Below are 14,538 nucleotides of genomic sequence, written 5' to 3' on the forward strand. Positions count from 1 at the left end.
GTTGTTTGTGAAGCTATAAATTGTGTTTTGATTCGGACGTGACCCAACGACAACATCTATTAAATTGTGAACACGAAACGGACCGATCAAAAAGGGTGCCATTGCCGGGGACGGTGTTAACTTGATTTATATTTTCTTATATTGTTATTAGTTGTGTCTTTCTTTGCCTTGGGGAAGTAAAACTCCTCAAGGTTTTTTCTAATTCTTTTCGAGTTGTTTGATATTTTGCATGTCTAGAAGGTCACAAGGTGATTTGTTACCTTTTGACCGTGAAATTGAAAGAACCTTGACAAACAATAGGAGATTTGCTAGGAGGAATTTGAGAGGTATTAGTGAGGTAGTGGATATTCAACCAACTATTGAGTTCATCAACCCTTTTTCAAGAGAAGGTAAGGAGAACCCAACACAAAATACCTCACAAAATCAACCTACAATGCCTAAATTTTCATCACATTCCGTACCCACCGAGGAGAACCTACCCAATGGTACTCCCACACCACAACATTTGACCGGAAATTTTATTGCCAAATACGCCTTTATCCAATTAGTCGAAAGGAGCCAATTTGGGGGGATGCCTAGTGAAGACCCTCATTCTCATATGGAAACCTTTTGTGACTATTGTGATGCGATTTCTCAAACCAGTGTAACTCAAGACCAAATTCGATGGGTCTTATTTCCTTTTTCTCTAATCGGCACCGCAAAACAATGATTGAAGGGCCTTGATAAGGCCACTCTCGGAATTGATTCTTGGAAGAAGTTGGCTCTAGCTTTCTACAAAAAGTTCTACCCACCGGAAAAGACTAACATGCTAAGAGCTCAAATTACGGGTTTTAAGCAAAGGGATGAAGAATCTTTGTATTAAGCTTGGGAGCGGTTCAAGGGAATTTGTCGCTCATGTCCTCACCATGGACTTAGCGAGTGGTTCTTGGTACAACAATTTTGGAACGGTCTATATGAAGATTCAAGGAACATTCTCAATATGGGATCAAATGGAATGTTCACCGAAGTTGATGACAATCAAACATGGAACAAGATTGAGGAAATGGCGGTCCATAACTCACAATATAGTAGACCTCGCAAGGCTACTAGAGGAGGAAGGCATGAAGTGGACTCCGTTACTCAATTGGGTGCTCAACTTAGTGCTCACATTGACACAATCAATTTGAAGTTTGAACAAGCTATGGCTAGACTTGAAGAAGCCTCAAAATCACCAAAGCATCATGTTAATGCCATGACGGCATCCTCATCAATCCCAAGTGGGATATGTGAGAATTGTGGAACTTTGGGACATGACCAAAGTGAATGTAGGGGAACAAATGAACAAGTGAATGCTTTCCAAGCATACAAGAGTGGTACCCCTTATTCCAACAATTACAATGAAAATACCAAGTTTCATCCAAATCTCTCATACAAAAGTCAAAATATTCAAAACCCTCAAACAACATACATCCCACCTCCCATGAGAAACCAAAATCAAACACCCTTTTTCAACCAAAACCAAGGTTACCAAAACCAAAATCCATACAATCACCAAAATGACCAAGGTTTTGATGTTCAAAAAGCGGTCCTCCAAATGCAAAAGAATCAACAAGAGTTTTTCACTCAAATGCAAAAAGATAGCCAAGCAAAAGAAACCACCATCAACAACATTCTAGCTCACACCAAGATGTTGGAAACACAATTGACTCAACTAGCATCTTCAAGCTCACAAAGACAAAAGGGGCAATTACCACCTCAAAGTAATCCCCTAAGACATGAAACGGTTAGTGCTATTCACTTGAGAAGTGGTACAAGGTATGAAGCACCGAAGAAGCAAGTTGAGGATGAAGTTGTGGAAGCAAGTGATAAGGAAGAAATTGTGCAAAACTCCAAAGATGGAGAATCATCAAAAGAAGAGATTTCAAATAAAAATGAAGACAAGGCCAAGGAGAAGGAGCCCATTGTGATTATACTTCCTTTTCCAAGTCGTCAAGCCAAGCCCAAGTTTGATGACCAACTTGGAAAGTTTATGAAAATTGTGAAGAATTTGGAAGTCTCAATTCCTTTCACGGAATTAATCAATCACGTGCCGGCCTATGCGAAATACATGAAAGACATCCTCACAAAGAAGAAGTCGATCCGGAAACTTGAGACTATCGCCTTCACTAAGGTGAGTAGTGCAATACTTCAAGGGAGTTCACCTCCAAAACTAAAGGATCCGGGAAGCTTCTCAATACCGTGTACCATTGGCGACACCACGATCAACAAAGCCTTATGTGATCTAGGGGCTAGTGTGAGTGTTATGCCGTACTCGGTGAGTAAAAGGTTGGGGATGGGAGAGCTTAAATGCACCAATAACACACTCCAAATGGCCGATAGATCGACGAAGACACCATTAGGGATATGGGAAGATGTTCCCGTACGAATTGGGAAGTTTTTCATCCTGGTGGACTTTGTCATTGTTGATATGGAGGAAGATTCCAACATTCCAATAATTCTAGGAAGACCCTTCTTACACACCGCGGGTGCGGTGATTGATGTAAAACATGGTGAGCTCACTCTAGAAGTGGGAGATGAAAGTATAACTTTTAATCTTGACAAGACTATGAGAGCTCCCCGTTTACATGAACCGTGTTTTATGATCGATCATTATAGTCGGAAGGATGAAAGGAAGAAGTCGGAACTCCAATGGAAGAAGAAAATTGAAGATGTTCCATTCAAAAAGCAAGTGAATTGTGACAAAGAGAGCTTGCAAGGCTCATCAAAGACAAGCAATGAAGAAGATGGCCTCATTGGCCAAGAAAAAGAAATGGGAAAGTTGTCTCCATCAAATCAAGAGATTTTCAATGATCAACTTAATGAAGTATGTGGTCTTTGGGACGACGAATTTGAAGGGATTTTTAATCCCTACATTGGTAATGCCATCTATCAAGACCGACAACAAGGGCCAAGGTCTATTGAAGACCTCTATCACGATAATGAACAAGCTTTTGATTACTTTTTCAAGGTGTTGAGCAACATCAACAACACCTTGAACATGCCCCCTTGACATCTCATCAAGAATGAGAGTTTGGTGGAGTCCTCCCTAAACCACCATTTGTAAATATTTCTAACTCCCTAACTTGCATTTCAATTCTTGTATTGCATTTTTGTTATTTTTGGATTTTTATACTTTGATCAAGATAATTATCATGTTTGAGAGAAGTGAGGGAGGGACTAATAATTTCAATTAATGTGTAGTGCTTTAGCTTAGTGTGGGGATGGCAATTGCCTAGGCTATCCATGCCTTAGTAGTGCCCCCACAATGAAGAACACGAGATATGAAGAAGAATGGAAGAATGACAAGGGATTGGCAAAGTACATGGATGGAACTGAATCCGGGTACAAAGGGGTCGAATCCGAGCGGATTCAGGAGAATCCGCCCATTTTCAAGCAATCCGGACGTATTTGGTAGAAGACGCACGTCCTGAATTGAGCTGAACTTTTGATATTTTTAACTGTCAGCAAATCCGGGCGTCCTGCATCCTAATCCGCCCGTCTTCAAAAATCTGCCCGTCCTGAACGGAAGACGCCCGTCTTCTTGGCTGAGGAAAACAAGAAAAATCCCTGTAAATGAATCCTCCCGTCTTCTGCAGAAGACGCCCGTCCCGTGTTTGCAAATCCGAGCGTCTTCACTGAAAGACGCCCGTCTTTAGGCGAGTTTTTCCCAACCCAGAAAAGACAGAATCCGCCCGTCCCGAGCAGAATCCGCCCGTCCCGAGCAGAATCCGCCCGTCTTACCCATGTAGTTCAAAATTTTCGGGTTTTATAAACCCCCTCCCACCTTCATTTCTTCATTCCTTCATGCATAACACTACTCATAAACCTCAAAACCCTCATCCTCTCCATCACAAAAACAAAATTCCTCAACAACATTCACCAAAATCAAATCAAAACTCCTTTTAACAACAAATCAATCACTCCTTTTTAAAAAAAAAATCAAAACCAAGCACAAAATCTTCAACCTTTGAGTCGATTTTTGAATTCATAAAGGCAAAGCCTTTCATCTTTAAATCGATTTGGGTGCACTAGAAATTGAAGATTTTTCACTCTTTTCTTGGTTTAATTCATCAATGGCAAGGTCTAAGGGAGCAACAAAGGCAACAAAGGTAAAGGCACCAAAGGCAAAGGCACTTTCATTAAGGCAAAAGACTCTTCAAGCAAAGAAAGCATTGGCTATGGTGGTAGCAAACCCAAACTTGGAAGTGCAACAACAACAACAACCTCCCATGGGAGCAACAACATCTACTACTCCGGAAATTGATCAACTTGCAAACTATCCGGAGGTAATTTTCATTTCCAAATCCCATAGGGACACTTTTGCCAAGTTTGCTAGAAAATCATTTCAATCCACCAAGTTTATTTGTGAAGATACCTTAGAAAAATTGGGTGTCCTTGAGCAAACTAGAGCCTTTTTCAAAGTCATGGGGTTGGAAAAATTGTTTGAATCAAAAGAATTGACATACCCCTCCCTTACCTTAGAATTTTTGAGTTCTTTGAAAGTTAACAAGGTTGAGACCATGGAGACCATCGAGTTTCGTCTAGCTAATGTTAGTAGGCGCTTCTCCTTTGAGGAAATGGGTAAAGCTTTGGGTCTTAGTGATTCTCCGAGTTATTTTAAGAAATTTGGCAAATATGACCCCGACCCTCTTTGGGAGGCGATTTCCGGAAGGAAATTTGAATACTTTCATGCGAGTCGTGCTCTTTTAGTCCACCATCCGGGCATAAGAGTATGGCACAAGGTCGTAGGGAACACCATCAATGAAAGAAAAGACACCAACCATTTCACCAAACTCGATTTTGTTCTTCTTGAGTCGGCTTTGAACGTTGGTAGGGAATTCACCAAGCCTTTTAACTTTCTAAGGCTCTTGGTGGATAGATGGTTAAATATTGATTGGGGGAAGAAAGGCACTACCGTTATTGTGAATGGAGGCCTAGTCACTATCCTAGCTAAATACTTTGATCCAAACTTCAACAAAGATAACAAGTATGAGGCGAAAGAGGGTGGTCATCTCGTTGATATGCATACTATGATACACAAGTACAAGTGGGTTGCCCATAACCCTCTTGACACCAAGTATGGATGGCTCACTAGTGAGGCTAGTTTATTCACTTTGCCTTCAAAGATTTGTCGATTGAGTGTCCACCGGACCAACTATCTACTTCCCCTTTCAAAAGAGGCCGAATATATTATCCAACAACAAAAGGGTGAACTTGAAATACCCTCCTCTTCCATTGTCACACCACCTTACCCTTTTGAGTACCAAGAGTTCAAGCCGGAAGGTGTTGAAGCAAGAAATGATTATTTGACTCTTCTCATGCAAGCAATGCACAAGCAAGCCTTTGAGGATCGGAAAAATGCTTATTTAGCTCAATATCCACCCCTCTTAAATTTAGCTAGGCAAGGACTACTTGACCCATCATGTCCTTTGCCTAGTTGGGCGGATAAGGAAGTCCTATTTCCGAGTGCATCTAGGGTTGTTCCGGGTGATAATGAGGTTGTAGGTAATGAAGAGATTGATGATAACATTGATGAAGAAGCTAGTGAAGAAGGAGAAGAGGATGATGAGCAAGGTGAAGAAGAAAGTGAAGAGGGAAGTGGCAATGAGACCACTTCTAATGAGGATGATGATGATAGTGATGATATGATGGAAGATTAGCAAGCTTTGGAGGCTCCTACCCTCTCAAGGTTTGTCTATTTATCTCTTTGATTTATTTATTTTTCTTGATCATTGTTGGAGTAGTCCTAGCACCATTGAAGACTCACACCTCGGTACTTTTGAGGTATTCTCATTTTATTGTTCCCACCTTTCAAAATCCAAAATGACAAAATTAGTTTCATGCATTGCATAGTGTGTGCATGAACTACACCCATCCTTAGGACATTAGCAATAATGTCTAGATCGGTTTGGGGAAGTTAATGCATACACAACGGGAGGTAATCTAAATTATCCTCTCCGTCATAAACAAAAAAACCATGCATCATGTAGTGTAGATTAGTATAGCTTGCATTTAGTGTAGAAATCATGCATCATGTTTGCATAATTTCCCATCATTTTGGCCATTGAGGACAATGCCCATATTAGTGTGGGGATGGGGAATTCTAACTTAACTTTCATTCAAAAATCCAAAAAAATTGAAAAATTTCGAAAATCCATAAAAAATTGAAAATTGGAAAAACCCAAAAACATGTTTATTCCTTTTGTAGTGTAGTTATATATATATATATATGTATATATTGTTGTATATATTGTTGTATATATTGTGTTTGTTCTATCCTTATTCACTTTGAATCACTACGCCACATCCGAGACATGAGGATCATGAAGACCGCATGGTATGATCTTTCCAATCTACTTTTTCCTTTTTATGTTAATGACTATGTGGCTTTATTTTGATTGATGCGGTAAAACAATGTGAACTTAGGACTTGCATTTAGTTTATATGTCATATTAATTGATAGAATCACTTGCATTAGGATGTATATACTAGTTTCATCATGGCATGTAGTTGCATTTAGATAAAACATTTTGAAAAGTGCCTAATTGAGAACTTTGACAAGAGCAACTAAGCCATTACAAATACTTTTTCAACTTAAGACTTTGCCTACTAGAATGGTTGTAAAACACCCTAGATAGTGTCATACTAGTGTCTTTTGACCCATGACCCAAAGCCTAGTCAAGGGTTTGCATGTGAGTCACCTATCCAACCCCGTGATGCGATGTGGACTTGGTTAACTTGTCTAGGTGACCTTAATTGACCTTGTGGTAAGGCAACCCAAAAATACTTTTCTATCAATAAGCTTGAAGTGCTCATTTCGAAAATTTTGTCATGTGGAAGTAATTTATTGCTAAGGAAACCTCAAATGTTATAAAATGTTGAAATGTTGAGAAATTTAGTTGTTTTGATGGAGGCGTACCACTTCGATGTGCTTTGGAGATGGATCCATTGAATTGGGCCCCCACACGGTTGTGAATTCGACCGCCCAGAGACAGAGTGACTATCACCCCGAAAAGCTATTGTCTAGAGGTTAACCGGTTGCCTAATAAGCGATTGGCGAAAGCAAAGGACACTAGCCCAGAAGAGACAAACCCCATCTTAAATTTTTGAAATGTGAAAGTTAAATGAGGACAATTTTGAATACTAGTCATATCCACCCTTGTTTATAAAGATTTGAGCATTTCATTCCCAAAAAGCCTTTTGTCAAACCACTTTGTCGAGCTTGGAACGATCCATGACCTTTACTTTTGTAGAGAATTCGAGACTTGTCATGTCATATGCTACTAGCATCATAGGGATCATCATTCCACCACCATCCGATCGCTCTTGACGAAAGCATTTGGAAATTGAGGACGAAAGTAGTCTAGTTTAACACCATTTGGAGGTGATTTAGTGCCATCCTCTTAGCCTTAGTAATTTGTTGAACTAGTATTTGTGAAGGATTATATGCTTTTAAATTTGTTCTCTCTTGGTTGCCTCCGCCACTTGATGAGGAAGTGGCTATTCCTTTTGTAGATGCATCCATTATTTTATTTTGTGTGCTTAATGTTTGGATGTGTCGCCATTTTGGCAAGACCCACCTTGCCTTGCAAGAAGGCATCCTACCTCATGGTTGTCTTGTTGTGATTTGAAGGGGCGGAGTGAGACCCGCTAATTGTCTCATATCGGCTATGTTATTAGGTTACTTTAAATAAAGGTCCTAGTCTTTGTCACCTCTTTACTCGGGATGAGCAAAGGTTCGGTTTGGGGATATTTGATGTGACCATAATTAGCGCATATTTAGCCCCCGAATTAGCCTTGTTCCCATGCTTTTTAGTGCATATTTGGGTCATTTATTGTCTTTAGTTCTTTGTTTTGCATATTCTTTGAGATTTTGATCCCTTGGTAGGAAAGGAGTGCAAATCTTGCATTTTCATGACAAAACGAGACTAAATTGATTGAATTCAATGACCAAGCATCAAGGAGAGACAAGATTAGAAGCCCTTTGTACATATGATAATAGATAAGCAATGTTGAGAAAGGATCCTTGCATCCCCGAGGAAATCCCCAAGGATTTTATGAAGAAAAGGGAAGAAAAGAAGAAGAAATAGCGCTGAGCTACAATCCGAGCGGATTGTCCTGAATCCGCCCGTCCTCCACAAGCACGATCCGTGCGTCTTCCTTCAAAGACGCCCGGGTTAGCAGCCCCCATAATCCGCCCGGATTCCCCTGAAGACGCCCGTCTTCCCCTGCCTGAATCCGCCCGTCCCGACTCCAACACGCTCGGATTCCAGTACAGCGAAATTTCGTCTTCTCCAAGCTACAAAGAAAGAAGCCCTTCCTTCGAAAAATACCGGCTCCTCCCTGCTCAATCTAAAAAGTGTAATTACTAGTTTAACCCTTAGTTAACCCTAATGCATCCACCTAATTTCCACTATAAATACCCCATTAGTCTAATTAGAAGAGTATGTTCTTCTTATCAATATTTAGAGTAGTTAATATCAATCAAATCTATCTTTAGTATTATAATCAACAATTAATCAAGTTCTAATACAAGTTTTATTTCCTTAATCTCTCTTTTGTTCATCCTTTATTTTGGGTAATTGAAGATTATTTGGGTTATTATTGGGAGATTGACAACCTCTCAATCAAGCATCAAGTATTTCTTTTATTCTTTGCTTTATTATTGGAATCATTAGTAGGTATAATTCTCTTAATCCCTTTTTAATTATTGTTAATTACTTTCATTTATTCATCACGTTTCCTTTTGTTGGTATGATTGACAACCTTGCTAGCATGATCAACAAGATAATGAGTGAGTAGTGACCTAGCTAGGGTTAATGGGTAATTAGGGGAAACCAACATAGGGAATGATTCATGCTTAAATTAATATGCTTTCATGGTTTATTTGCTTGCTTGTTTTGATCTCAACTCATGCACATGTTATGTTTGATGAAATGTGAGCCTATGAATCCTTGCATTTTTTACCCATCACCTATCTTTTCAATGAGACTTATAAGACATAAACCAACTCGAGTCTCATTAGACCATGCATGTTGTTGAGTAGGGAAGACTAAGTCGACTTGTAGGTGTTGTACAATCTAATTGATTCGGCTCCGGGACCCAAACTTTCCTAGGATTGTAAGATATAACCCAACTCAATCCATCACAACAATAATTGCTTGCTTATAATTTGAGAACATGTTTGTATGATCAATTCCCATGATTCCCCTATGACCCCATGACACCCTAGTGCTTTTTATCAATTGTTTACAACCCTTTTATTTCATCTTGCTTATTTACTTTCATTGCTATTTAGTTAGTGACCTTCTACATCAACCCAAATTGTGACACCCCTAAGACACCACTAGTTTCAATATAAATCTCATCTCAATTCCCGTCCCTTGGGATCCGACCTTTACTTGCCTCTTTACTAATTGTAGAGTTGTTTGTGAAGCTATAAATTGTGTTTTGATTCGGACGTGACCCAACGACAACATCTATTAAATTGTGAACTCGAAACGGACCGATCAAAATCCCCAAAGAACTCATTGTAGATAGGATTCTACACTCCTTATCCAAAGTCAAGGCATATGTTCAATTCCGGGTGAATTTTAACAGGCAAGACAAGGACGTGTCTCTTGAAGAGTTTCACAAGTTACTTGTGCAAGCCGAAAGAGACATGGGGTTAAATGTTAACCCACCTACGGATGTGCTTAACATAAGCACCAAGAGCAAGGGAAAATTCAAGAAGAATAGGAAGAAGGGTAAGAAGCAAGCTCCCACTTTCACCAAGGCTAAGACTTATGAAGCTAGCACTTCCAAGACCAAGAAGGGTCCTCTTGATAAATGCCATTATTGTAATGGTGTTGGACATTGGAAAAGGAATTGTTCCAAGTATCTTGGTGACATCAAAGCTAGAAAAATCACTCCAGTAGGTAAATGACTATCCTTTCTTTTATATTTCTAATTCAACTATGATATTGTGATACAAAGTTGTGATAATGTATCCCCTTTTTATTGTAAATAGGGCCTCCACCAAGCAAGGACAAGGGAAAGGAAAAGCAAGCTTGAGAAATCATCAAGAAGCTAGGAGTAGCTTCCATGAAGCTTGGCTTTTTATTGTCTTATATTTTAATTTATGTTTCGGATTTTTAGAACTATTTTGATTTCCGTGTTCGACATGGAAATGATTGATCCTTTCTAAACAATTGTTGTATTTTGGATTATGGTGGCTTGGTTTGCAACCCAAGTCACCCCTTTTATCGTATTTTCTTTGTTCTAAAAATTCGTCTTTATACGCTTGCACATAGAAACATATGATCATCCACTTAAAGTGATCTAATAGACAACTATAATGATGGGATTCATTATATGTCCACAAGCTTAAGGCTTGTGTATGATCAATTATAAAGTGATGTTGAAGTTATGAACTCTCTTAAAGGAATGTCAATCACCAAGTACACTTATCAAATCTAAAACAATTAGTCAATCTATGAGATAGTCCTCCTTATGCTTCAAAATCATTATTTGTGTCTCATAAGCTATCTTTGAATCTCTAGTGTATTTATTCTAAAGATAGAGTGGGAGAAAAATGAAGACACAAAGCAAATTTGTGCAAATTTGTGTACTTGAGTAAATGAGATCTACGCAAGAAAGAATGATTTGTATACCTATATAGATAGTGTACACGAATAGATGAGATATATGGTCTCGAATAGATGAAATCTACATGACATAAGAGACCAAGTAAAGTAATCAAAAGAATATGTTCTCAAGATTACTACACGAGGAGACCAAAAGGAAGTTTTGGAAGAAAATGACTAATGAAAAGACTTATCAAAGAGATTTGGCTAGTTTATGAACAACATTTGACCAAGAGTTTCAATATTGATATTTACTTAAGAGCCTAAATGAAACAAAGTTGCATCCTTGAAAGTAAATGAGATTTATGACTAAACGTTGAAAAGAAAGATATGCCGATATCTACGAAAGCTAAATTAATTGTTAACCACGCTAGTGTCCTTACTTAACCTCATTATGAAAATGAAATGGTTAAACCTCCTTCCAGAAAAGGGTATTTTGAGAAGGACGTATATTAAATGAAATTCACATTTAAATAATGACATTGCTACGCATCATTTTAAAATGAATGAGTTAGAGATTAAAATCTCTTTCCATAAGTTTAAGATTGAAACCTTTTCTAAATAGGTATTTTGAAAAGATATGTTGGGAACATTTAGGTTTTATCTTAATAACATGGCAAAGCAAAATATATTTCAATTCTTGAAATGTTTCGATTGAGTAGTCAATTATGAAACATGTGGAATTAAGTGGGAGTTTGAAATTATCATGTGAAGACATGGAATTTAGTGGGAGCAATCATCTTGTAAAAATTTATAACTCATTACTCATTGAGAATGACGAGCTAATATTATCTTTCATAAAGAAGTATTTGAGTTTTCAATTCTGGATGAAAATGGACTATGATGAATCCAATCACATCATAAGATGTTGGATAAGTTTTGAGATATACACATCGAATCAACGAGAAACGTAGGTTATTCATGTCAATGAAAATGGAATTGCCATTAGCAGTCATGGTCATTCATTGAACCTAAGAATGGTTGATCACATGATTTTAAGTTACTAATGTTTCCGCCATTAGAATAATCATGCAGATGTCCAATAATGAATCATATGCATAAGAGCATGATGAATCATTGGCAAGCCATAGAAGAATCGTCATGAATTCTCGAGGAGAACTAATGAGCAATTCCAGTGATGGACAAAACACTCTGTTATGTGACAAGAGGTTGCACATATTGAAGTTCGATCACACGTAAGGATTTATGAAAATTCTAAGCTATTCAAGATAAAAGGAGAAATAAGAAGCTTGGAAAGATACTTAGTTGAAGTAAGAAGTTACTCAAAACTAATATTTTCTAATATGCTAGAACTTATGAGAAGTGCTAGGCTAATCATCTTGACAATTGTTGCAAGACCCAGTAAAACGTATACCTAGTGCATTGCGAAATGGTAGAACACTTGATCAGTGCAAGGTATATCATCCACCACAAATTCGTTGGTTATGTGATAAACAACAAGAAAGTTCTTTCAAGATAAAGAACCCAAACCAAGGTTGGGAACCTATATGTGTACTTGGTAAGATTCATGCTATGAGAGATAACATGAATATAAAGGATAATGCAATAAAAGAAGTTTGAACACATGGACATATGGTATGTTAAACTTCTATTGCAATCGACTAGTGTTTGCACACTTACGATATGCATCACAATGTTGTAATATGGTATTGACTACCCGAATGTGATGTCGACATTTGTCGTTTGAGTTATTATTAACTCACCTTATACTTTGTTACATCCAAACGGGTTGTAGAGACAATTGAACCCCGTTAAAGTGAACACGGATTAGCATTGTATTCGCCCATAGTTACTTACATGAGGTGACGTCTCGAAGTGACTAGAGTGTGATGCTATTGATGGCTAGTTCAATTGCCATGGATTCATGTGTGATGACTGGTCGATCACATAGGCAGACTGTTAGGAACACTTTGTTGGGCCTTATGACCGCTTATAGAGTTCTGGCAAATTTATATAGCCTGATCGTGGCGAGAGCTACTATAGTATTCTAATGAGTCGATTCTTTTGACTAAAGACTGTTCGCCTAAGATGGCACAGTTTCAGATTAACTTTGATTTGTGTTACTACGACCTTCGTAAATGGGGTCAAATGGGCATATTTTGGGTTATGATGGCTGTGGCTAGTCGAAGGGAATAAGTGCAATAGGAATTGTCCACCCCTAGTCAGGGTTATAAAAATATCTCAAGGCCACTCGAGGAGTAATGAACTGGAAATGCGTGGCCACGCTCGGATGATATCTATGGTAGATGAATCCGGTCAATCAGTTATTCTCCAGATCGAGGAAACCACTCTCGATATGATTACTTGCAAGTACGACCTGGAAGACAAGTATTGAGTGGGATATAGTAATAGGACAAGAGAATTGGTGACGCACACTTGTCGAGGACAAGTGGGAGATTGTTGGAATATGTGTCCTCCGACAATAATGCGATCACAACTGTCGATCATGATGATCACATGTTTAAGTCTCATTTTAAGAATACATGTGGGAAGTAATATTTTAGTGTCAACTGGTCCGCACATATCGGTAATGATTGGCTTACTAGAGTTTGACATTACTGTCGTGCGACGGTGGTGATCAGTTGATCCCCTTAGGTCATACCTAAAGGGTAACACTCTTAATTGATTATTTAATTGATCGTATGACGATACGGATTAATTAAATTACTTAAAATTGACGGACGATTTTGGAAGTAATATTTACATATCTCATTATAATTTGATTAAATAAGATACGGTATAAGTGATCGAATTGTTTTATTACATAGATGAAATTATTGTTTACGGAAACAATTAAATTTGAATGAATAATTTATTATAAATACAAGATGTTGTGATTTATAATTGGTAAATCATTTTGGTACGAGTAATTATGAATTATTAAGTCGATTTTGTACATGACGTATTTTTATTAATACGTTTATTTTTAATATGTTAAAAATGCATAACAATTTTACACGACTTGTGACATGTGACAAATTGACAAATTGACAAATTGACAAAGATAAAATGGAATCCATTTTATCTTAAATGGACCGAAATAGAGGGTGTATTAGGCTAAATATTGTGTTGATTAATTTTAAGTGGAAAGCATAATCATTTACCTAATTGCTAGCCATGCATACCTAGTTACTCTTGTGAAGAGCACCTTGATCATGCATTGACCCCTTTACCCTGCCCCTACCCGGTTTTCCTAGTGAAAAGGCCAAAGGGTTTTTCTCTTAATTTACCTAATATACACTACATGCATACTAGTGCATATTCATTTTCATTCTAACATCTAAAAATAAAGAGTTTTTAGAGAGATTATTACTCCTTCTTCTCCCTTCTCTTAACCGAAAATTAAGAGACCAAATTCAATATTTTTGGGTCAATTTTATTTAGATTAATGTTGTACTAGTATTAATAATATTAATGTTATTAAGCGGTTACTTTGGGTATTCATCTTTGGGAGAGATTCTACCCTTGAATCTTTGTTCATCCATATTAGGAGAGCTCAAGAACAAGTGAGTAGGAGAACTCATTTGTGCCCAATAATCCGAAATTTCTATTGTAAGAATGACGATTTCTTCTTTATCTTTATTCATGTTTGCATGCATAAGATCTAAATTAATTTTATGATTAAATTAAATTGTAACATATAAGAATATGTTGAGTAGTATGAGATATAGATTTCTAACAGAAATGCCCCTCAAATTGCTAGAATGAGATCCCCAAATTCACTAATTAATTTAGGGTTTTTTTTGTGTTTTGTTTGATGAGAGAATGCTAGGTAAAAAATTAGGTTAGAAAAATTGATCTCCCAAGCCCTTTTAAAACCGTGTAAAGAGTCCAAAGGGGGAGATATTTTCTTCCCTTAATTTGTGCTAATCCA

The 14,538-nt window shown here is 37.7% G+C and overlaps 1 non-coding gene across 1 annotated transcript; it reads right to left on the reverse strand.

Annotated features, from left to right (window-relative positions):
* Positions 1-805: 805 nt before the first annotated feature.
* On the reverse strand, positions 806-912 carry LOC141616659 (small nucleolar RNA R71). Its single transcript, XR_012530991.1, has one exon. It is a non-coding gene; the product is annotated as a small nucleolar RNA R71 (small nucleolar RNA).
* Positions 913-14,538: the final 13,626 nt, after the last annotated feature.

The sequence above is a fragment of the Silene latifolia genome, chromosome 11, assembly GCF_048544455.1.
Source record: "Silene latifolia isolate original U9 population chromosome 11, ASM4854445v1, whole genome shotgun sequence".
Classification (NCBI taxonomy): Eukaryota; Viridiplantae; Streptophyta; class Magnoliopsida; order Caryophyllales; family Caryophyllaceae; genus Silene; species Silene latifolia.